The sequence below is a fragment of the Telmatherina bonti genome, assembly GCF_933228915.1.
Source record: "Telmatherina bonti genome assembly, chromosome: 1".
In the NCBI taxonomy this organism is placed as follows: Eukaryota; Metazoa; Chordata; class Actinopteri; order Atheriniformes; family Telmatherinidae; genus Telmatherina; species Telmatherina bonti.
In genome coordinates, this window is record NC_136619.1 from 12869323 (window position 1) to 12895126 (window position 25804).

General features: G+C 37.4%; 1 protein-coding gene across 4 annotated transcripts in view; it reads right to left on the reverse strand.

The window, feature by feature from the left end:
* akap13 (A-kinase anchoring protein 13) overlaps positions 1-14769 on the reverse strand; it is a 119459-nt gene extending 104690 nt beyond the window's left edge. For all 4 annotated transcript variants that reach the window (XM_079240865.1, XM_079240864.1, XM_079240863.1 and 1 more), the window contains exon 1: positions 14569-14769. The gene's annotated coding sequence lies outside the window, so the exon portion shown is untranslated. The remainder of the gene's footprint in view (positions 1-14568) is intronic.
* Positions 14770-25804: the final 11035 nt, after the last annotated feature.

The following is a 25804-nucleotide window of genomic DNA, read 5'->3' on the forward strand; positions in this document are numbered from 1 at the left end:
AATAAAATGCAATATCACAAATTACAGGATTAGGGTATCGGTTTTTACTTTTTGTAAATGATGCAACATTTACACAATATGCACATATGATATATCAAACTCTTCAGCTACATCTCCTTTAACTCTAAATGACAATATATAAGAGATTTTATGTATAGTTTGCCCAGATATGTTTGTTTCTTTGGCACAACTCAGTCCAAAAAATATCAGTATCAGTTGATATTGGTATCGGAAATTAAGATTTGAACTAAATCGGCATATCAGATATCAGTAGAAGAAAAAAGCCAATATCGAACATCCCTACTGGGCATTCATTGTTAAACATGCAAGCAAGGAAAACATTAGCTTGCAGGACTTTTGACCTTTGCCCTGCTCAGAACAAGCCGCCTTATTTAAGCTAAAGGTTGGAAATGTGACTATCCACCTGTTCTCACTGCTGTTTCTGAGGTTTCTTTCCTGATATGATAAAAAAAAAAAAAAAGGAAGTTGACTCAGATTTACCACATCATGTCAGAGTGTAATTGGTCTACTGTTTGCTTTGGATGCGAGGATGAGGGTGGCAGGGTTGTGGTGCATTACGCAATAACTTCTCAACTTCCCTCTGGGTGTGACTCTCAAGATAACAACAAATATGTCCTGGCACCTGAGTCGGCCTGTGTAATCACGCTGACATATTTTCCAAATGGGTCCATTGTGTTTTTTTAAATTATTTTTAGGAGGCTTCACAACAGGACCCAGTCGTGTATTTGTCAGGCATATTGTACAGCATATACACCTAATTAACAGAGGCTTTTCTGAGGCTTCATATAAAACCAACCGGAAGTTAAGAATGTAACATGTTACATATCAGCAAATAAACGCGTCACAAAGAGAATTGTTGTACTAACAAGTTGTTATATATGCAAAATGTTTAAATTAAAACAAATGACACATAACTGTGTACTTTGTGTTTTAGTCTTAGGGCAGATTCACATCCACCTTTCTGATTTTAATTAGAGTCCATTTGCTCAGAAAGTTTCAAGTAGGGGTGGGAAATTGAATTGAAAAATCAAATATCATGATTTTTTTTTTTTTTTTTGCTTCCAATAAATTAAAATAAATAATCCATTATAAAATTCTTTGTCATTTTTATTGTTTTTAATGATTTTTTTCCCTTGCCTTCTTTGGCCTCATAGCAGCAGTATGATGGTCTGGCTACTGTGTTTTTTTTCCTAATTGAAATCAAGAAAAATGACTAGCAAAAGAAGTTTTGTACTTTTTTTTTTCTTGTTGTTTTTGTTAGTCTACAAAAATCAGCAACATCGAAGAATTGTGAGAATCGCAATTTAAATGGAATCGGAATCCAAAAAAATCGGAATCGAATCGAATCAAATCAGGATGATAGCAAATTGTCAAAATTGTCAACTTTAAACATTGCAGACAACACTTTTGGTTCTCTGAAACTCTTGAGAAAAAGACCAGTTTTTCTAACCACAGTCCCATTTTTTTCGGATATGTAAAGAGAATATGTAGTTGTCAATTATGTCAGTATTGTTTGCTTTATCCAAGCACTACTATTTTGTCTGTTAATACTGTATAACTATTATGTACCTTTTCATGTTTGAAATAAATTCAATTCAATTCAATTTTGGTTCTGACTGTACTGGTTTATGTTTTACTTCTATAACACATTGAGGTTGTCAAACCTTTGTCTTCTTGAACTGTTTCTCTACTTACTTATTTAGGACTGAGCGAAAGATGTGGGATTCAGTAAACAGTGCATCAACCCAAATTTCAGCAATAGACAAAAAGAGGCTCCAGAACTGGGCAGCAATTTTCTGTGGGTTTATGATTACAACAGACTCTTTCACTTGGAGGACAAGTTATCACTTGTTTCTATGTTAATGAGATGTAAAACTATTCCCAAATGGATGTTTGATATCTGCTCACCCGACAGCCACTGCTATATTTTCTCCCTTTGACCCTGTGGTCACGCAGTATAGTGGGTGTGACAGATCATCCGGTCTAACAGTTCCTCTTGTGCAGCAACAATCATTCAGAGGACACAGGGGAATTCTGAAATAGCTGCACATCTGTGGGACATTTCTGAGATCATGTCCTGTTGTAGGAAATTACAAAAAGGTTTGCCCTTAATGCACATTTTGTATTACAAAGGCAGCCAAGGAGGGCGCAAGTTCAACGCAATTTGCTGCTACAAGATTTTCAGCAGTTGTGCTAAATACCTGGACTTTGATGTTAACTTGCCTGCATTGCAGATCTTATCAATAACGCAAAAAAAAAAAAAAAAAACAATCATTAAAAACAGGGTTTTTTCTACCTTTCTGAAGTACAAAAGTGTGAAAATGAAAATCCCACAGTTTCCCCTTCTAGGCGAGTAAATTATTTGGACAGGAAGATACAGTGAATTTTACAAAAACTGTGACAAATCAGTCCATCAAACACACAGGTTTTTAATCTTTGCAATCTGATTACTTCTAAATAAAAATCTGGTATAAATCCAAGTAATGAGATTAAAAGGTTTAAAAAATAAAAAAACAATTTCAACCAGTCTTTCTTTGGTAACAGAAGAACCTTTAGAAATAATATCCCCTAAGCTCAGCCTATGGCCACCCAACACCTGTTTATGGAGATTACACAACCCATTAACACCATCTGAAACACTGGGTGCAGCCAGCTTTCAGCCAAGCTTCTTAAGAGTCTCCATTATGGCCAAAAAAACAAACTGTCTTTGAAATCCCACTATGAGAGAATTTCCTTCCTCTGAAGCAAGAAGGCCACAAAGACACAAGGCATCAGCCACGTTGAAGTGCACATCTAGCATAAATTGATCAATACATCAAGCTACAAAAGCCCCTTACTGCTGGATCTGGAGAGGTGATATGCCAAGTCAGGATACGAATGGAACCATTATGGCTTCCGCAGGTCCCTTGGCTATCAAAATAAGCCATAAGAGCCATGTGACTGCAGCATGAATGGGAGGAGGAGTGTGATTAGCTTCACAAGTCCTTAATCGGACTGTCTCCTACAACCTCTCATAATCAGAAGAGGATTCCTTACATTCACACAACAATTCTTTATCAGTCAATATTTGGCATTCTTCTTACACAGATGTTGCTTGTGTAAAGGCATCTTTGCTTTTACAGGGCTGAACAGGCAACTGCCACAAACAATATGACAATTCTCTTTGGAAAGACACACATCAGTCAGCTAAATATACGCTAAAGAAATGATCTGAAAGCCACGTTATTGAACTAGCATGGCTTTGAACACATCATGTTTGTAAATCTAATGTAAGAAAACAAATCAAACCAAGAAAACAAAACAGCAGTTAAGAATTACATCCACACTACATGATGCCCAACATCCTGCAATCCGCCTCAGTAGTATCATCCTGACGTCATATCCATATGATTAGTTTAACTGAGCTGTGGCATGGAATTGTCTTAAGAAGGTCAATTTTAAAAATTCTCCCAAATTACAGTAAAACCAGTTAAGTTCAATAAAATGTGAGCATATTAGACATCAGTGTAGATGTGTATGATGCCATCAATAAAATCTTTTCTTTCACTCCCTCCGCGGCTTCCAGTGGAGTCTGAGTTCCACAATACAAGGCTGAAGCTTTATGACATAAAATTTCGTAAATGTTTTCTTAAAGTTCAGGCGGTTTTTAGGAAATGACTGACAATGTCAACAGCAAGTCGCTTCTGGAAATAAAAACATTATGGTTTCACATATAATCCAAATGTACAACATTTAGTTAAATTAAGTGTCTTCATGTTTGGTTTGGGGTGTAATTTGAATATATCATGTTTCATCATTGTTTAAGAGTGTGATTAAGAATTGCTGACAATATGTCAGGAAGCAATAGCCATTTTTGAAACAGCTCAGATGATAACCAGACCTGGAGCAGCATATCACTGATAAACAGAGCATTTTAAATAAAGGGAGGGAAAAAAAGGACAATAATCTATTGGAAAAAAAATGCTATTTAGATAGAAACAAAGTGTGTGAAGCTTAGGTCCAAAGTCTAAACGGTTCCCTGTGCATAAAACCTTTGCTTGGTAACAAATAAATAAATATATGTAATGCATGCGCACACATTTATTTGAAGACAGCAGCATACAGAATTTGGTTGACTTCAATAAAATGGGTCACATCATTTGAGCTTGATGATCACAACAAGCAATGTAAAACTTCACGTAAGTGTTTAATAGCCTCAAAGCTTCATTCTGCAGTCTTTCTAGGTCAGAAACCTCCCAGTGGCCATTAATTAACTTGAGGAATGTCAATGTGTATCCCTGTTATGGGGACAGCAGCTCCCTGCGGCTGCTTCCGCATGAAGCTTTTTGTATTTGGCTGTGCATAGAGAGCTGCCATTAAGGACATGGAGGAGAGATTTAAAAAGAGACGGAAAACCAAAATAGACCTGAAGTGTCATCCAACACCAGGCCTCATTGATGACAACACAGGCCAGAGCTCGGCCTCTGTTAAGAGAGTGAACACACATTGAGTTTCACCTGTGCAGGTGTTACCCCCCTCTAATATTGACTTAACAAGAAAAACCCAACCTGGAGTCCTTTATTCTCTTTGTCCATTTCCCAAGTCTCCTATGTATGTCAAAGAAATGAACAGTTAATGGTCATGCTTGGCTTACAGCTTTGATACTTTATATTATGATTGACCTGCATGAAGCAAAAGTGTGATATTTTTGTATTTCAGGCTTGCAACACATTTAAAAAAGAGGTTGGAGAAGTTTTACCAATTTGTAATGTTGCCCATCTTCCTCACAAGAAAATTCTAGTCTCAGGAAACCAAGTGATGAAAACTTTCTGGTCTTATTTTGACCCATTCTTCTTGCATACACATCTTAACATGTATAACAATACCAGGTTTGTTAATGCATTTTCCTTGTCAAATTCTTCACACATTCTCACACATAGGGCGAGGTCTGAACAGTAGGCAGACCAGTCCAATAACACTACCCTCTTCTTTTGCAGCCATGTCTTTGTGATGTGTTCAGTATAATGATCTGGGATTGCCTCGGTTGGTCAAGTCTCGGTTTAGCAAAGTCACCAGTACGAAAACAATAAGGACAGCTGAATACTTTAATATGCAAAGGACCCGGTTTGATCAAATAATGATTAAGCCCTGGACAGAAAAGATTTTCTAAATGTTCATAAGCTTATGGGAAGGATGACAAAGCAGATACTTGCTGTAATTAAAGCTAAAGATGGTTATGCTAAAAAAGTGGGCAGGAAGTGTTATGTTTATAAATAAAGCATTGGAGACAAAATACAAAATATGTTGGGTTGCTACTGTCTATAATGAAACAAAAATCAAAGTTAATGAAAGAAACGAGCCCCACCCACCATCTTCCCACTCCCAATACTAACTTTTTGTTTACACTTTTATGAAAGTGTCAGAATCAAAGCTTCGCTAACTTTAGAAAACAAAGACAAGTAATCAGACATATGAATCACTCAGTGCTGTTTTGGAAAAAGTGAAGTTTGGTTTAAAAACTTAAAAACGGGCTGGAACCGTTAATCATCCGGTTATTAGATTACTCTTTTCTCCTGTTTGTGAAATACAGATGAGTTGAAGCTCAAGATGGACTTCAATAGAAATTCAGCAATTATATCATTCTTGTAAAACATTAAATTAACCACTGATCTAAAAAAAAAAAAAAATTCAAAATATTATCAAAAGACTATTTGTCAAAAGTATAGGCATCTATATAAATCATAATTATAAGGGTTTGGTGATAAAAGTATAATAAATACAAATGTAAGTAACAGAGTAAACTGATAATGTGGATAGAGGTGTACTAGAAGATTTGTATTATAGACAGTCAAATATATATGTTGATTTCAATTATGAGCAAGCAAGTTTGTGCATGAATAAGGTGTGTATTACAGTAAACTGTTTATATGATACAATGTATTATGGTAAAGTACTGGATATAACATGAATGGACATGACATGCATGCATTTATTATGTAAAAATGGATGTAGAGAGATGGATTTGACTATGTAAATAGCTTGTATTCCATGACTGAACAGAAGTGCTGATGTCCTGTTTAACGTTTACAAGTTTTTGTTTTAGATGTTATAATTGCGCCGGACCCCAGGAAGAATAGCTGTAGCTTGCCACAGCTAATGGGGATCCTAAATAAACTAAACTAAACTACGAATAAAACCAGGGAGACACAAATCCCGCCTGTGGTATGCCATGTCTTTCCAAATAGAGGTTTCATTCCTGACACTGTCTGAGTCATCACACAAGACTTGTAAAGCTCTAGACGATCACATCACTCGTGAAGAATGCACGGCTACATTTAGGCCCGCTGTTGGTTTCCAGAGCTAAAATATAAAATCTGCAATCACAAACCCATCAAAAGTGCCACACAGAAAGTGTAGCTCAACAAGGTTTGATGTTTAACTAAACCACTTGTTTAACCTCTCACTCACTCTTCTGGCAGTGGACAACTTGGCCTAATCTCCTCAACATGACGTCCATGCAACATGCACAGAAAGTGGAGAGGGAAAAAATGAGGCAGAGCTAGAGTGCAAAGTGCGCCTGCTTTGTGTTGAACCCCCGTCTGAATCTTGTTACGGTTCACTATCAGCTCCTCTCCTCTGAGGCACAGCTAAATTAGTCAGAGCTACGTCACCTCCTCAACAACACCACCACAGTAACTCAGACACAGCGTGCTGACTACCATTTAGATAGTCACGGCTATTTTGATTTAATCAAACCTTCCTTTTGTCTCTATGGACAGATATGAGACCATCATGGTGATGCGACCTCACCCTTAAACACAAAAGCTGCCTCTGTGCAGAGACTGCACACAAACGCTGGCTGACAACACAAGGCCTGGGGATGAAAGGTCTCCTCAGTGTTATTACCCTCTCCACTGAAACCAAATACCTGTGGGCCCAGATAGCATTATCTTATTCTGAGGCACACTGGGGGCCAGCCTGTAATCAGGGCCTGGGCCTTGATTAACTCTCTGCCCCAGATTTGATGCCACCCCCTCCTCCTCCTCCGTTTCCACACCACAAAACCTTTAAAGGAATAGTGGAACATTAGGGGATGAATCACTCCCGAGTCAGATGTCATAAAGGGAAAAAAAAGGACCTTTCAAGGCTGTCCCGAAGTTCCTGAAAGCTCAGTACAACATATTCCTTGAATTAATCTGCACTTCAAATACACAGCTCAGTCTCAGACAGGGTCCTGATTCCTAACATGAAGTGGGTTTTCACTGGATAGAATTTAAGGAGACAAAATGTCTTAAAATTGTGAAAATATGACATCTCACAGTCAAATTACTGTACCTAATCACTCACCCATGGTGTGTCACGCAGCAAACTAACACTGAGAGGACATAAAATGAGATGAGGTATAATTTAAAAAGAAAAAGGAAAGTTTGACAGGGAAAGTGTTTCTTAGTTTGGTTTGGGAGGTAAGAGGTTTAGTCAAAAGAACACTAACCCAGCCTTCACAGCGGGTCTGATCAGATTATTATCACCCTCCCAACAAGTATGGCTGATGTGTATTCTTAGATAACCGCATCACAAAGCGTGGGTGTTGATAACAAACCAAAGTAAACAATGAAGCATGAAGACTGATAAAAGTATGGTTACTCACAAACCTTTATTTGTCATAAGTACTACTACTGTGACTACATTGTGAAATTAAGCAGAAGGAAGTGCGGTCAATCAAAAACTCTAAATTACCCACAAATATGCATGTGTTTATGAGTATTTACCCTCTGATAAACTCTCGACCTCTCTTCTGTCATTCCAGTGAGTTCCAAAACAACTGAGTGACACATTGTTGTCAACCTACTCTCTGTTCGTTTACGGTTGGTTGAAAAATGACCAAGCCTCAGAGAAACCTGACACTAAAACCAGAGTTTGTGTGTGGAACTGGGTTTTCAGTAACTAATCCACCTCCTACCAAATTATGGGAAATACTGGACTTTGTATTGCTGGATTGAGCTATTTACATGTGAACAAAAGTCAGTATCACTTTCTTCCAGGTACAAATTATTCTCCTTTTTCAATGCATTTATTGAGCAAAACCAATCACAGCTTCAGAATGAGGAATTTGACTAAAATTAATAGCAAAGATAAAGTTGAGGAAGCAGAACTTTTCTTTGACAAATCTGAAAAAGTGTAGGGGATTCAAAATAAAAGATAATGTAAATGATGAAGCTAATTTTCATCATTTAGACGTTGTTGGTCTAAAAGTAGGTATCCCTTTATGTTACTGAAAAGAATTGGAAAAAGTAGGGTATGCATATTCCATCACATATCTTTTACGATAACATTCAGTTTTATGTGCAAAAAGGGGGGAATAATTCACATGTTTATGAAAGATAAAAAATAGATGTCTCTAAAAGAGGTGTGTTTGCAGAGATAAAACATATTACTTCCCATAAGGACAGAGCAATTACAACAATATAATGCCATGTTATCAGCAAGGTGGAGGTGCGTGACAATCAGGCCTTGCCTCAGGAAATAGCATGAGGGGAAAAAAAAAAACCAAATAAAATACACGACTTTCGTTAATAACAAAGTGGACATCACAATCCACAATCTAAGACGTGCAACTCTGCCACCATTTTAACTCCATCACCTCAAACTATGGAGCAACTTTGAAAACATTTAACCAAACCACACATGAAACCTTACCCACAGTCTGTTTGATGACACCGGCTGTGTGCAGGCTCCCTCAGGTGCACATTAAACTCATTTTAAGTCTATCGGTGAGCAGGTGTGTTTATAGTAGGCAGGTATCCTCGGTAGGCATGCAAGCTCTCGCCACACTGATTACACTGAGCTAAATATGGCTTTGTGCTAACACAGACAGGACGCTGATCAAAGCCCTGATGTCAGCGAGGAGAGGTGGAGCTTACAGGCCACAGGTCAGGTGTCTGCTCCAAACAGCATGTAGTTTGGATAGTGTGTGTCGCCGTCTTCTTATTTATCCTTCCTACGTTTTGTCAGACAAACCTGCAACATTTTCTAATGATTCTAATATTCATATGTCTACTCTGTTACAGAGCTAAAGAAGATGAACAACCCCAATTCAAACCACTGAAATATCAAATCATTACTTAAGGAGATGTAAAAGTGCTAAAAAAAAAACAAAAAAACAAAAAAAAAAACCTCAATCTAATTGATCAGAACATCAATAAGAGAACAAACATTTGCTAAAAGCACATTTTACCGTTTTTTGTTGTTTTTACAATATTTTAGGATATCCTATCAAAATATTATCTTTACTATATTACCTACAGATTTTTGCTGCCAAGCAACTGTTATAGACAAGCTACGGCTGTTGTTAATCTTACAGCTTCCAGACTACACTGACAAAAATACTTATTTTTTACTTCACAAATACCAGAGATGTTACTCTGCCTCTGTTTACCCTTTAAGCTTGTTAGCATTACTGTGAGTTTTAACTTAAACGCTGTGTATTAAAGTCGCATCATGTAACTTTCAGATCTGTAAAATAAGAGTTTCTGACTAGTTTTGCACAGGGACATTTACTGTGTACATTCCTGGAGCTGTCGTTGCCCAGCAGTATTCAGTAGCCGAGAAACTGCACTTTTTATTTTCCCGGAGCAGTATGCAACTTTCAGATCCAAAAGAATAAGTGTTCCTGACCTGTTTTGATAGCAAGGGGACACATGTTACTGTAGCATTTTGCTTTACACCACCATGTCACACACTAGCAACTGGATATCAACATTTTGAATGTGTGTCACAGCTGATTTATCAATCAAACACAAAAAGATATTTTTGGAAATTGAATGAAAAAGAGAAAGCAGAAAGCAACCAGGTAAGAGCTTAAACAAGAGCAAACATCAGGCTGACTTTGACTGGCTGGAGAGCTCAGAACAGAGCTAGGATGCAAGATGGATACTCAATTAGCCAACGTTAGAAGGTGTGTCAGTGAAAAAGCCAGTAACTTACTTTCACTGTTAAACTCCTGACATTTGTTTAGCATGTAGTCTGGTTGCTAAGGTGAGAAGAAAAAGACTGCCTGATGACAAATAGAGGTATGAAAATATTCTAAATATAGCTTTAAAATAATTCAGATGAACCCCTTTTGTGTAGTTGTTGTGTTTCCATGCCACCTTTTGTGTTTCTGCGCTGTATACACTGAGTCAGCTTTTGTTCACGCATTCGCTTTATTATTCCTTCCTGTTTATTGTCTAACAAACAATCTCAAATACAGGTGCCGGCCAATTTGACAACATGTTAACAGGTTAGCCGACGGATTTAGAGAACCGGAAGTGACAAGGATAACACCTCCAGCGCAAGTAGTACAATCATGTAAAGGAAGTACATCCTCTAGATAAATACAACCTGAGATGAACAGATAAACAACATGTGGCATCTTTCAACATGCAGTAACTTGAAGTATTCTCTATCTGTACGATTTTGTCTGTCACATTGTTGTGGAAGAATTTCTTGACTTTATATTTCCTCTTTGCTGAGGCTTGTAGGTCACACCACAGTGTTTCATTTCTCCTGTACTAGGTTATTGTAATACCTTGATACCTTTAGTCATTGGGGTTTAGATTTCCTTTTTGTTGTGGATCATTGTTCTGTTGAAGCTGACATACAGACTTGCATTTGACTGGAATATTTTGGTATTAACGGTTTATTGTCAAATCATTCATTGGGCTGAAAGTTTGCAACCCAAACTAAATCATCACCCCTCCACCACCATGCTTGACAGTTCATATGAGGTGTTTGTGCTGGTGTTCGGTGTTTGGTCTTTACATGACTCTTTGCATCAGTATACCTGCTTGGGTCTCATCCATCCAAACAACCACATCCCAGGTCTTTTTGGTTTGTTCAGTTGCTGCCATGCTGTCTTCAGAAAACAGAAACAAACCTTTCAAAAAGGCCACACTTGTTAAGTTTTTCTTTTTCAACATTAACATGCTAGCTAGACGTAGCTTTAAGACTTGTTACAACTTCCCTCAGCCCTGCACACTCTGAACTTGGGATAAACATGCTGGGACATTTATTTCTGGGATGACTGGCAGCTGTCTTTGAGGTTTTCCACTTGTAAATACAACTTTTCTACTGTGGAGTGATGGACTACAAGTTATTTAGAAGTGGCCTCTAAACCATTCCCAGATTAACAGCCAGCAAGTATTTCTCCTCTAAGATCATTGCTGATGTCTTTCCTCCTTGACACTGCATTAACACCAACGCAAACACTCCAAACAAGTAAACTCTCTAAAAGTCTGAGCTTCTGCTTTTCTTTAAAGATTTCACACTTGTTGATTCTCAATTAATCAAGTGAAACAACAAGTGTGTACTCATATGTTAGATAAATGATGTCACAGTTCAATATGTGATGAGTTTGACCCAGTAAAGACTTTTTTTTTTTTAGTATGTTCTGTTATTTACAACCTTGGAACTAAAAGAGTGGCTTATTCTCTTTCCACCGCACCCTATATATTTATCATAAGTGGCACACACACCTGAGCTTTCAATATTTTTGTCCACAAATAAAAAAATATAAAATAATCAGTCCTACACAATAAACATCACTTAGATACCAAAACTAAAACTTTCATGTAAAGTTGCACTTAAAAACAATAGCCCTGCTATTGAGTCTGTGTTGTCACACAATAAAAAAAAACCTTTGTAAAAACTTATGTGATTTAGCCATTAAACAATATAAATTATTTGTTTCTTCGAATACAATTGCATAGGTTATAGTATGTGACAGAATTTTAAAACTTTTACAGCAATCCCTGAAACCAGAGGGTTTTTAACGTATCATTTAAATGTCAAGGAAGGAACCATCAAGGACATGGCAAAAGCAAGTTAACAATTAAAAAAAAGGGGCAGATATTACAAGAAATTTTCTTTTTCCTGCTCCTTTTCAAGCATGGTGCTCTGTATGGTTTTGTTTTTGTACTGTAGTCCTATTTTACCTTTTGTATGGCCATGTGAGAAATAAAAAAAAAAAAAAAGAAATTAAAGTATAAACAAAAAAACAATAAGGTGTCCTTGATGTTTCCTGGCGCAAAGAAACTCAACCCCAGAGCAAAAGGTCTGAAGAAGCTGTGGTGATAGCTAATGCTTTGCAACAACAAGACCAGCTGCTGTGTAGCGTGTTGAGTGGTTTCCAGCGACTCCCATCTTAACAAAAACTAAGTCAAGGCTTAAGTGTGAATATCAGCAGGGAATTCAGCAGTCATTCTCCCAAGCATACCAAAACCAATCCATAATGCAGTGCAACTTCCCTACTTGATGAACTAGTACCTATAAGATTTGCTCTAATGCTTCTATTCTATAGTAAATACTGTGTAATTACAAGGCCGACAATGTGTGTATCCTCCATCATCATTAAATTAGGGGGTTTGTGAAGATGAAAAATTGGCTGGGTTCAGCTTGGAGCCAGCAGAATCCTCATGGAAATTTACAGTCCTCAAAAAAGCCAGTCTGACTCCTCTTTCATTTGTCTCTTGTACTGGAGCTAAATACATATTTCTGTCTTGGTAGGCCTCACCAGTGAGCCAGCATTTTGCCACAAGAGACACAAAGAGCAGAGTAATAAGCTTTTATCTGATGTAAACAGACAAAAACCTTCCTGATTCATCAGGATTGTGAACAGAAATATAATTGCTGATAGTTATCTACCGGTCTTTGGAGTGCCAAACAACTTGACAGCAGTCTGACCAAATGTGCTCACATTCTGTTGCGATGGTTAATAGCATCAGCTGAATTAACAGGAGACCCTTGTTTCTCAATTTAAAAAGAATGAGTTGAAAATTTCAAAGCTTAATATTAAAGCTTACAATATTTCTAAACTAAACTTTGTTTTCAGCCACACAAAAGCCTTTGGAGCTTTTAAGTGGAGTGGTCTTGATATGTTGGTTTTAAATAAATCAATGACACAAGAGCATGCATTCACTGGCCAAAAGTGGGATCTATATGTGGCATGCTGAAGCTCACAAGCTGAGAGGCTGGTGGTCCCTGAATTCCCTAAATTTATTGGGCTGTCTTTAAGTTGGCGGTGTCATTGTAAAAGAAAAAAAAAAAAATGCCTGTACAGCTGACGACCAAAGTGCCAAAGACCAAGGCACATCTCTCCTATGTGTTTGTGACCTATAGGCACCAGCCTGGAACAGTTATCTTGTAATCTTAGACAAATTTCTCTTTAACACGGACATTAAACCGTAGCTATGAGAATAGATGAAGTGATACTGCAAAACCGACACACCCTCTATGTAAGACGTTTCAGGATAGTCAAAACAGATCAATTTCCTCCTTTCATAGTGTCATATTTCCCAATGAATGCATGGCCTAAATGCTCAGAGATGCACTGCTTGTTTTGTCTTAAAACTGAGTGAAACACAATAGGATCAAATATTATCAGCATGGGCTCTAATACTGGTATTTAAATAACAGAGAATCACTTATCACTGTGGTGTTGCTGATGAGAAAGGAGATCATCTTAGTAGACAACAGAAACGTGTAACACAGTTTCTAATCCTCCTTAAAGTATTTGGCTGACTCAGTGTGTGCAGACCACAGATCAGTCTCACAGCTGTGGTTTGAACTCAAGTTCTGGCAGAGAGGGGACTAAGCCCAGATAACTATAGATGTGCAGGAGATGAGGTTTGTAATGCAAACTTCAGAGCAAACCTAAGGGAAGCCAAAGGGCGGCCATGTTAATGCGCCTGGTCCTTTGAACGTGTTTAAGTGGATGAGGTCAAGTGGGTGTCAATGAATTAGCAGGGTACTGTTTTCCCTTCCAAGTCTGCAGACCTTCTTACAAGCATGAATAATAAAGCATGAGGCGATATTAACTGTTGCAGCTGGAGCTCCTTTAAAAAACAGTCACAAGGGGATCTGAGTTGTGTATCTGCTTCTCATCAGTGACTATAATCATTTCAGAGTGTTTAATGGAGGTGTTATTGGATCAAAGTCATTGTAATTATTCTTATGTAAACTGTTGAGGCTGGGCACCATTGCAGTTGTAAAAAGTAACTTCATGTCACGTTATGGATGTTTATGACCGATTAATCTCACAGAACAGTATTAGTTTTCCTTGAATGACTTGTTATATACAACTGATTTTTATATTATTAGAACATTTTTTTTTCTCAATAATCTCATTTATAACTACTTTCAAACTCACTTAGAGATTATTTAAAACAGCTCAACATTAAGTGCAAACAAGAAAGTTGCAAGAGATGCAAGCATGGTTCTTCCCCTCTTTTATACAGTATCATTTTACATTTTGAAGGGGTGCTTGGACTTCCTAGCTAGCTGTGAGTTCACAGAAACGTGAGAAGGAGCGACACAGGCCCAGCAGAGCAGGATCCAAGCGGGGATGTCATGGCCACCGAGCAACAAGTTAAACCCCAGCGCCAAGCAGCGTTTCACTGTTTATCTCAATGTAAATTCCTCAGTAATGTATTGCACAGCAACACAAGGCTATATTCAGGTTGTATTGCTTGAGGGAAAAAGTTAAAGAAAACAGAAAAAGCACAAAACAGGCGTGGAAAATGCTCCTCTTACCTCAAGCAGCTGAAGCTCAGTGTGAAAAGGCAGGAGCTTTTGAACGCATAATAATCCTCCTAAAGTGTGTTTGGAGCTGGGTCAAAATGTCCCGTTTTTATATTTATTCTGAACGAGATTAATTTAAAAGTGAAGTAAATGGCCGGCAGAGTAGTTCTCCTTCTCATAGGTCCTCTGGTTGAAGAACAGGACTCGCTGACTTTCTTAGTTGTTAGTGTTTCCCAGGACAACTCACTGGGAGGAGTCTGCACGAGGACTGTCTGCACGGGACGTGTTTGCTGTCCTTTCTTAAACTTCTCTTTTAGACCGGAAGTTCCTGATTTAAAGTTATGCAGGCTCATTTAACTACACTTCCCTCCCTAAAGATGCAAACTAACAGCTTGACGTGAAATGTTAAAAGTTGTCTTTCTTGAATAAAGTCACGAATCATGATATAGTTAGCTAAATATTAACTTCCGGTCTGGGATTTTCACAACTAAACAACATTTTGGCTTCAATCACGAAACAGGCTGCTCTTTTTGTGAATTCTTCACTTTTTTTCAACTCACTATGAATTATTGTTTTTCTGCAGTAAACAAAAATTGGCTGGTATCAAGTTAACTTTTTTTTTTTTTTTTTACTTTTGTGTAAAAAACATGTTGTTAAGCTTTTGTTTTGGAATTTGATTTTTTTTTTTTTTTTTGAAGGCGTTACACCAAACCATAAAAATCCCAGCCACGAACTGATCTGCTGAGAGACGAGAAGGTATACAGCAAGAAAAATAATAATCAATCGACTAAAAATAAATAATAATACATTTTGTTATAAATGATTTGTGAATCAATACATAAATAAATAAATAAATAAAAATATTTTAATGAGATTACCTTACAAAAAATATTTAACATTTGATTTTTCTTAATGAAATAAATTTTCTCCTAATTTTTTTTATTTGTTCATCAGAATTATGTTGATAATTAATTAACAAATTAATAAATAATTAATAAATAATTAATTAACAATAAATAATAAGTAATTATTTATAATTAATTAATTAATAAATCAATTAATTAATTAATAATTAATTAACAAAATATTTTTGCATTAATGTATAATATTTTTTAGATAATTTCACAAAAGATATTTCCTATTCCCCTAATACTTTTTGTGGTCTTTTTTTGTCATCAAGATCACAAATAAATGTAAGTAATGGAACAAAAAGGGTTTATTTTCTGAAGTAACAAAACAACTTTACAAATACATTAAAATCTATTTGTTTTCTTTTAAAATAAATAGTATAATTTTACCAAAAACAAAAGAGCAAGAAGAAGAAACTCAACACTTCTCTCACATGCAAGAAGTGAAAATGTCTTGTGATTTATTCCTGTGCTGTACTGCAAACATTAGTAATATTGGATTGGAGACATCTTTTTGCCAAACAATACTTTATTTATTCTTTCTTTTTCTTCATTTCTTTCTTAAAAACCCTAATAATTAATTATAATGATAAGAAGAAGGTATCTCTGGTACCTTTCTGTCTTGCACTGGAAGTGAAGAAGTCTCTTACTGAACACACATTGTTGTTCCTTCACTGCGCTGTGTAGATCAGCAATCTTCCAGTATTTTCAGCAGCTTGCGCAGCATGTCTTTCTGGACAATCATCTCCAGTGACTCCAGAGATATCCCCAAACACAGAAATAGCTTATTGTCTGTACTTTAGGCCTCTGGTTCTGATGATGCTGCCCCAGCAGATGGCTTGAAAGCTGATTGCACTGTTATGTGCATGCGTTTTATTTTGTAGGTAAACTAAGGTTTTTGTGCATCATAGTGGGGGACAACCTCAACTTCTCAGGTGCCTGCACAAAGCCAACAAACTAATAACAGTACCATCCACATGACCTAGAGATAAGAGTGTCTTGCAATGTCTCAAAGCCAAAGCAAAGTAAACCGAATTAAACTCAACAAGCGGGGCATGTTGCAGCCTCTCTGGGGGAAACAAAAGATTATTGTTTAGAAGTAGTCTTGTTACTGATGCAGCCACAAAGAACACTTATCTCATACATATGTTTGTTTGTTTCTTTTTTTAAATCACTTTCATTCAGAAAAAAAAACTTTTTTTTTAATAATTTCTGTTTAATTTTTTGTTTAAAAATAACCTTGTTAATTCAGAAGAACATAGCTTTTTCATTCAAGTGAAAGCAGAGCTTCCCTTGCTGAGAGCTATCACCCTTCCCAGAAGAAAAGAAGGAAGAGAAAAAGTGGAAACACAACTGTGAAGTGGTTGCACATTTTGTTCAGTCTTTGTCAAGGCTTCACTAAACTACAATGACCTTTATCAGCTATTCATATTCATTCTGGCATCACATTGTAGCACCGCTGAACAATTTCCACCAGCTCTGCACATTTCTCTTCCACCGTTGCTGATAACTACTTTATTCAGTTCTCAAAAAGCTTCTATAAATCACCTCAGGATACAGCATTATGTTGTATTATCACTATAAATTTCACTCTTCAGCACACTTTGTCAGTAGTAATATTAAATTTTACACAAGCTGTAAACCAGCCAATTTAAAAAAAAATCCCCCTGATTACAATTTAAATGTTGTATGAAAGTATGGATCTATATTCTGTGGTTTAATATGAAGTACTTTATGCTTTGGAGCTTTTAGTATAAGCAGAGGTGGAAACTATAACCACTCATCATTAAAGCCTGAATCACATACTTCCACTGGCTGGTGGTGCAAACACTTGTGGGTGTTTGGAATGGGACTATAAGAAGCATTCACTGACGTCTCACCATGACTGCATACAACGCCTAGATAAGTAGGGTAAAGGCAAACCCTGTGGCTTAAACTGCCATCTGCTGGCATGGACGGCCTTCCACAACGATCTCTATAAGTGGCAACACATTTTGTACCATAATGACTCCGCAATGCAATTTGCCATCTTTGGAAAATGCAGCCGCAAAATGTTGGAAAAGCAGGAGCAAGAGAAAGACTGTTGCACTTCAGGAGGAAAACAAGTTGTCAGCAGCTCCTAAATGCTTGTTTTTCTTTGCAGCCCATGAAATGAGATTCACATGTCATCTGTCAGCAGGATGAAACTGTACAAAGACGACACCACGTCTTGTTGCGTTGCGTGTATGATGCGTATGCGTTTTTAAAGGATGAGCTGTTTAAAATAACATTACGCAACATAACTACGTTACATACAAAGGCACAGACACACAAAGAAGGAACTTATACCTTCTTTCAACTATATTGTTTAAAGATCAGCAAAATCACACTGGCTCTTAAATTAGATTTCTACAATTTAAATTGAGAAACAACCTGTGACTTTTTATTCTGTGTTTCCTAAACAAAAAGTAAACCTGAATGCTGAATCAATGTGTAGATGCATGATCCAGTACACTGCAAAAACTCAGCCTTAAAAAACAAGAAAAAAAATATACAAAAGTTAGGTAAATGTTGCTTAAAATAAGATAAAGTGTCAAGACTTCCCAAAACAAGTAAAAACCCTCTTAAAACAAGAGGGATTATCTGACATAAAAACTAAGAATCATCTTACCTTTAAAAAATAAGCATATGTGTACTCACTTTAAGATTTTCAATCTTAGATTTCAGTTTTTGCAGTGTAGCATGTAGAACCAGCTGTAGAAGCAGGGATTTTTCCGTTTGTAGTCGCTTATTGTGGAGAAACTTTGACCAACTATTCTTTGCTAAGTTACTTTTAAGTTCATCGAGATGTTACCAACAGATTTCTCGCAGGTCCAGCCACAGTATTTGACCAGATCATTACAACGACTTGATTGTTCTTGCTTCCTCAGCCTTTCTGTTGATCTGACTGTTGTATGCTTGAATCATGGCTGATTCAAGGGCTGCAGTGTGTACAGGTACCATGCCTGCAACTCAATCCAAATCACCATCCCTCCTCCATTTTGAGGCTTTTGTGGCAAAATGCCGCAATTAGTTTTTACGCAATCTGTGCATAATGATCAAATATCTACTTTGGTTTCATCTCTCCAAATCATTTTGTCCGTGATGTCTTGCTGTTTGTTCAGATGCAAATGTGCAAACCTCAGCTGTGCCGCTGTGTTTTTATTTTAGAGGGGAAAAAAACTTTCTCCTGACAACACTTCCACGCTAGTGATACATGTTCAGTCTTTTTCTGATGAGATAATCGTGAACTCTCTCATGCAACATGTTAACTGAGGCCTGTGGAGTCGGACATGTAGCTGTTGTTTATCTTTTGGTGTTCATTTATTCATCTAACTTGCAGTGTGGGAAGAATGTCAGCTGTCCCACACATGACTCTGAGGAGTGATGAACAAATTGTTTGGAAATTACCTTCTAATCATTTGAACAAATGATGGAAAGCAAGAATTGAATCTGTACAATCATTGCGGAAGTCTTTCTTCATCTTAGTTGAAATGGAAGCAGCAAGAATGTGCTTTGTTGTTCTCTTACTTCTTCTGAATCGCTCACATTTTTAGTGAAATAATGACATGAGGTCAAATGTTATGAGGTTGCATTTATCTAATTTTTATAGAGGACTATATAAATGTAAACTAGGACACAGGGAAGAGTAGTTCTTGTTCTCTTACTTTGAATGATTTAGTATAGATAAGTAATTATGTTTTATTTGCCTTCTGTGCATCAACATAAAGGAATTATAGCTTGCGAATAGTTTTTTTCAGATTGAACAGATGTGTTTAAAATCTCTAAATCCTTCTCTGGATCTGTTTGAGTGACTCAAACTGAACTAAGCTTTCATTATGCATTCACTGTATGAATAAAAGAGAAAGAAAAACATTCAGCGGTTTTCAGCTGAGCCTCATGAGCATGTGAGCTCACACTTCCAGATGAAATCACTGTTGCAGATGTCCCAGAGATCCCTGGGGAGATAAACAAGGAATCACGATTCCTGCACATCCTGATTAAAAATAATTCAAATAATAATGTTTAGTATTGTGTTTGGATGACGTTATGAGGCATGTGTGTTGTTGGGATTGATGGCTGCTCACTTAACAGACTTACAGACAGAGTGTTTGTTCTCCCAGCTTCCTATCTGGTGTTCTGGGCCACATCTGTGACCAAAGCATCACTAATAAATTACATTGCTCTGCTGCTGTTTTTTAGCCTTTTTGAATGTTTAAAAAAGAAAAATAAATGTGTGTATTCTTCAGCAGGGGTGTGTTTGCCAACAGAGGACTCATGGTGAGTCTGACAGATACAGAGACACAAAATAAACTAAAGGATTTTCTGTTTTACCTGCTCTGGAAATCTTTGGTTCTTCCTTCACTCTGCTGGTGTCTGCACAAAACATAATAAAAAAAAAAAGAAAGAACAACTTCTGAACCCGCAGACTGACTAAATTGCAAAAATGTTTCCTACTAAACCTAGCAGTGACTTTCTGTGCAAGTCAGCAGCACGTTACCAAAATAATATGTATCACTGTCCTTAAACCTCACCTTTCTGAACCACCGGCTGCCATCTGGTACTTCATCAAACACAGGCACGCGCAGTCACAAACACGCCAGGTGTGCTCTTTCTATCGCTGTGTGCAAAGCTGAACCATAGAAAAGTTGTTTTGGAGGCCCAGGAGGTGACTGTGCCATCCACCCATCACAAGCATCGAAGCTTTGAGCTTTGTCTCCCTCCACTGTAACCAACCGGGGGTTAGATAAATGACAGGTGGCTCTGAAAAAGGTCCCCCACACACCAGCATGCTGAGCTGCACTTAGACGCTTTATTGCTGTCTGGAGGATGAGAAGAGGGATTTAGGGGGGACTGATGAAGCAGGGCGGTCTGCTGACTGCCAGAACATAAGTGAGACTGGATAACAAGCAAGACACAAAGAACTACATAGCTGCCTTTGTGTGGTGATAAAAGGAGGTTTTGTAAGTTAGAGGCCTTGGATGGAAAAGGATGGAGAAGATAGCTCTGAAAACGCCTCACCCAGGGTAAACACTTGGATAGAGAGACAAAAACATACAAGTTGCAAAAGGAGAGATGGGGGAGCGTTGGAGAGAACTACAAAGAACCAGAGGCATATCATTTGGTTGAAGTACCTTTAGAATATAATGTCTCACAGTTAAGAAAGCTTCTTATGCTCAGCTTAACGGTCTGAATTTCTTCCCACTCCGTCCAAGTGACCAGGATGATGTTTTTCTTTGCCGCAGCAGCAAACTTTTGCAGTCCAAGCAGCATCATGGGAAAAAAAGCAAAAGTGTTTTGCCTTAACTAAACAAATTATGTATGGTTTGTTAGTCAACTGCGAGCTAATTGTGATCCTTCTGCAGCCACTTGAAGCAGAGCTCAATAAGGAGTTTACTCTCCTCAGCTTCGGCTGCAAGTAAATCTAGTTACAGTTACGTTCTCAAGTTGTTTCATCCCTTTTCATTAAAGAAAAGGCTGATTTTACAACAATCGTCAGAAAACTGGAGACTGAAAAAAGGAACAATAACTAAAAAATTTGCTGAATTATAATTTAATGATATAAGACACTATTTTTATTTAATTGAGCTGAAGGGGAAAAACAAACAAACAAACAAATTGGTCCTGGACAAATTAGAGGACTTTTCTAGTGAACAGTGGTAGAAAATACCTGTCAACAGGTGCAGAAGTCTGACTGAGAGGAACAGAAAACACCTGACTGGAGCGGAAACATTAAAGGATTGTTCAACTAAATATTAGTTTATGAATTATGTAACATATATTATTTTGTTATATTTGTTTGCTTTTTTAAAAAGATATTTCTGTTGAACCAGAATTAGAAAATTATGTTATGACTTTCAAAAATTTTTTGCTTAATATTACTTTAGTCAATTTCAGCTTATTCTACAGGCAGCTTTTATTCTTCTTTAATTAGAGGGAATGAATAAATTTGAGGATGACTACATACATACTATGCAAAAACAGAGTAGCCTATTCTCTCTCTCTTTTATTATTTTGTATTAAAAAATTTTATTTATTTATTTTATATTTAGTTTGTTCTCTGAAAGAAAAGAATGATGTCTTGTCTCCCTCTCTTTTTCTGTGTGGGGGCGGACGTCCTGGATTGAGTCTTGCAGTCTTTATCTGACACACTATCTGGGTATAACTTTTCTCTTGCAGTGTCTGACAGCTGTTGGGTGATTGGTCAGAAATCAGAAGAGAGCATGAATAATATAGGAGAAAGTTGCCATTTCCTTTTTGCAGTAGATTCACCAAGGCTGAATGGATCATTTTGCAGAACGGCCGGCTAAGGGGGGGGGGGTTACAAAAATTTATTCTGCACACATGAGACATATAGAATTACATAAACTTCCCTCCACAAACCCTCATCTTCTTTATTGTGAAGTATTTGAGCTATGTAGCTATTCAGCTATGGTGCTTTGATGCTATGTAGCTTTCGAGCTACATTAGCTACCTCACACGTTTAGTATTTCACAACTTTTCAAGGCAGAGTTGAACATTAACATTAGTTTGGAGCATTTTTCTTCTCTACGAGTTTAATTGGTAGAGTTACTGGGTGCAGAGTAAACAAAGTTTACTAAGTAATTTAGTTATTTTCAGGTGGGCTGCTCCCAGTTTGTGTCTACTGCATGCTAGCTGCTAGTAAGATGTATCTTTCCAAGCTAAAAGAACAAAACACAGTTAGCACTTACCTGTCTATGAAAAATAGAGTATTTATCATTGTATGAGTTGCTTCTGTTGTGTTTGGCCTAAAACAGCTTTAATACTTTTTGCTAAAAACAAAGAGACAAAACATTTAGCTTTAGCTTAAATTTAGTAACTATTTTAGCGACTGTGCCAGCATTATGACTTAATTCTTGTCAGGTATCAAAAAGTAGTTTAACATGGCTGTTTTGCTGCTGGTGTTTGGCAGGTTGAAAAGACTAAGCAGGGACTTCAGAGGCCATAAAACCAAAACACATAGTAAAAACTGGTAAATCACAGTTTAGCTGAGGGAAATTGCACAGCCAGGGTGATAATTAACTGTGGGTTCATCACTATGAATTATCCATCTTACATTATATATAGTCATTAGATCCACTGTTAATGCTAATGTATCAATTAGTGCAGCTTTAATTAACTGAAAGTCTATTAATGTCTCTATGTGAATATGTGACTTGAATCTAAATATCATGAAACTGGATACCCTGAGTGTTGTACTTTGAAGTTTCTGATCATCGCCACTTTGGCAAAGTTGATACATGTTCAGCTTAAAAAGCTCTGACACCATAAAGATCAAAAAAGCTGTACAAAAGCTTCCTCTAGGCTGAAGCTGTCTGTTTTCTTGGCAGCACAGCTCACTCAGCTGCCACCCAACATTTGTTACAGCGCAGCCTTTTACATGCTTCCCATACAGGTACAACAATTCTCGGGGTATTTCACACCATTTCCCTGTAACTGTCAACTTTAAATTGACTCTAGATGTGTGATTTTTCACACAGCTCCTCGTTTTCTTCATCTCACTGTGCAAAAATATCTCAGAGCACGAAAACGTACCTCAGAATTATCATGATACTGGGGTATAATTGCACAGGTAACACCCACCTCGCTACTGTCAGTCAGAACACATTTGTTGTGTGTGCTCCTGTTAAAGGAAAAAATCTTGGAATAATCTTAGTTTTTTGTGTCATCGATTCCCACACAAAGATCAAATTGTATTGCTTTTGCAGTCTGACATAAGTTCACTGTACATTAGTGTTAGGTAAATTAGCAATGAGACTTTAATTAAATGCACTTATAAGTGTTTTCAGTCCCACAAACATCCACAAGATGTCAGTGTGTGCGGTCCTGCAGGTCAGTAAGTCCAGTTGATCCCATCAGTTAGGATTTACCGTCTCTAGAGTCTAAACCCACCGCAGTACAAATCACTATCACACAAACTCGTGTGTGCACGTGTTCTACCAATCATCCTGGATTGCAAGACAACATGATCAGAGCACTTTCAGACCCAAGAATGGAAGAAACCAAATGGTTTTTAGAGCTGCAAACCTAAGACTGAATGCTGCCCACACTGTTGGCAGTTTGCCTGTCTTCAGATGAAATGTTTACCAGCATTTTAGCTTTTGTCCAAACATCTATGCATACTTTGTCCATGCCTACTATGCTTGGATGTGGGCCAGAGACGAGGTCAGGTGACTTAAGCCAATCTTGGCGTATCCAACCAGATGAGAGGGATTTCGGGAGGTTGGACCAACGTCGCCTCCCACGTACCTCAACAGCCCACCTCCATTCACTAAAGCTTGGCAGATTAACTCCCTCAGATCCCTCCTCTTTAATTAGGGGCAAACAGGAGGTGTGGAGGTGCAGTAATAGCTCAAAAGAAGCACGGCTGGGTAAATAAACAGACAGCTCCTGATTTGGGTTTCATCCGAGCATTTGTATGCAAAGACACTCATGTAGTGGTTTCTATGAAATACCTCTTCAAACAATGTTTACTCAGTGCAGGAGAGAAGCGTCACACACTACATATACAGTTGTGCTCATATTTATTCATACCCTTTCATTAAAGAAGGAAAAAAACAGCTGCCTATAAAATAAGCTGAAATTGACTAAAGTAATAATAAATAGAAATTTCATGAAAATCATGAAATTATTTTCTAATTCTGGTTCAATAGAAATATTTTCTTTAAAAAAACAAACAAATAAGATAGTTTAATACATATTACATCTCTCATAAACTAATATTTAGTGGAACAATCCTTTAATGTTTCTGCTCCAGTCAGGTGTTTTCTGTTCCTCTCAGTCAGACTTCTGCACCTGTTGACAGGTATTTTGTCCCACTGTTCAACAGAAAAGTGCTCTAATTTGTCCAGGACCAATTTGTTTGTTTGTTTGTTTTTTTTCTTTCTTCAACTCAATTAAATGAAAAAAAAACAAAAAACCAGTGTCTTATATTTCTGAATTATATTTTTGCACATTTTTTTGTTTTTGTTACTTTTTTAAGTCTCCATTTATTTGAGTGACTGTTGTAAATTCAGCCTTTTCTTTAATGAAATGGTATGAATACATATGAGCACAACTGTATATATATGTTCCTGCAGTGGAGATGAAAGAAAATTAATTGGATTATCATTTGCATTTATCATACTGAAGTTTTTTCATTTCCTTACTTTTTTTAAAATGTATTTCTTGTGACCCTGAAAACCACAGATATCAGAAATAAATGAACCAGCAAGAAAAAGAAAATAAGCCACAGCAAAATGTCAACAATGAACTTGCTTTAAACCTGAGACTAAACGATGTAATGCTCGCTCTGTCAAGGTCCAGACAGCAGAGGACAAATGCTACAAAACAGTAGCAGTAATTGTATCAGCAGGGTTTTATTTGCTGCGTTCTTGTCCGCCTTGTTATCTTCAAGTTATTTTGTGCCCACATATAGAAGATGAGATACTTAACAAGATGAAACTGCAGAACTGAAAAGAAATGGCTCTTGAGGATGTGCTGCGAAAACCTTGAGGGACTTAAAAACAATATCGTAGATGAATCTGGGTGTAAACAAACCACTAACAGCATCTACTGTTCAATTTAGACAAAAACAGATGACGGAGTAGAAAACATTTCCTTAACCAGACACGTCTGAATAAACAGGGGAGAAGTGCAAACATTCTGCTTTCAGGCTTTCATCAATGCTATATTTTGTTGCTTTGTAGAAAAAAAAAAGGGATCTAGAGTCTACCCAAATTTAATGACGAAAACTTGGTAGTTTTCACACAACGTTGATGATGATCAGGAAGAGAAATAGAGAAGCAGCTCTGATTGTTTCCCCTGCCAGAAGAATAATAAAGCTAAGTAGTAGACAGTGGTTTATCACTCATTCCCAGAATCCTCCCCCTGGATGTTATTAATTTCCTGACTGTTTGCATGAGACGTCTCTGCATTGCATTGCGGGGGGATTGCCCCTCCTCCTGGGGCAGGGCTATAGCAGGCTCCATCAACTGTAATCCCAGTGTGCTTGCCAGAGGACAGAGCTCTGCAAATGGAGGACAGAGAGGCAAGAATTACTGAACCCAAACAGTCATTTTCACCACAGAATCACTCACATCTTCATGACTGCAACAAAATAAGGCCTTTCCAACTGAGGAGTCCAACTCTGGCGCAGTATCATTAACAGTGATGGGAGGTGGGGCAGAGAAACGGGATTATTTGGCTGCGCTGGTTGAAAAATGTCATGAAGGCAATGATAAACTGCAGGGTGTGATTTATAGACGGTGTCCCTGTATGGAGGGGTAACACGAGTGACAGGCGTGGCTTGGAGGAGGGGT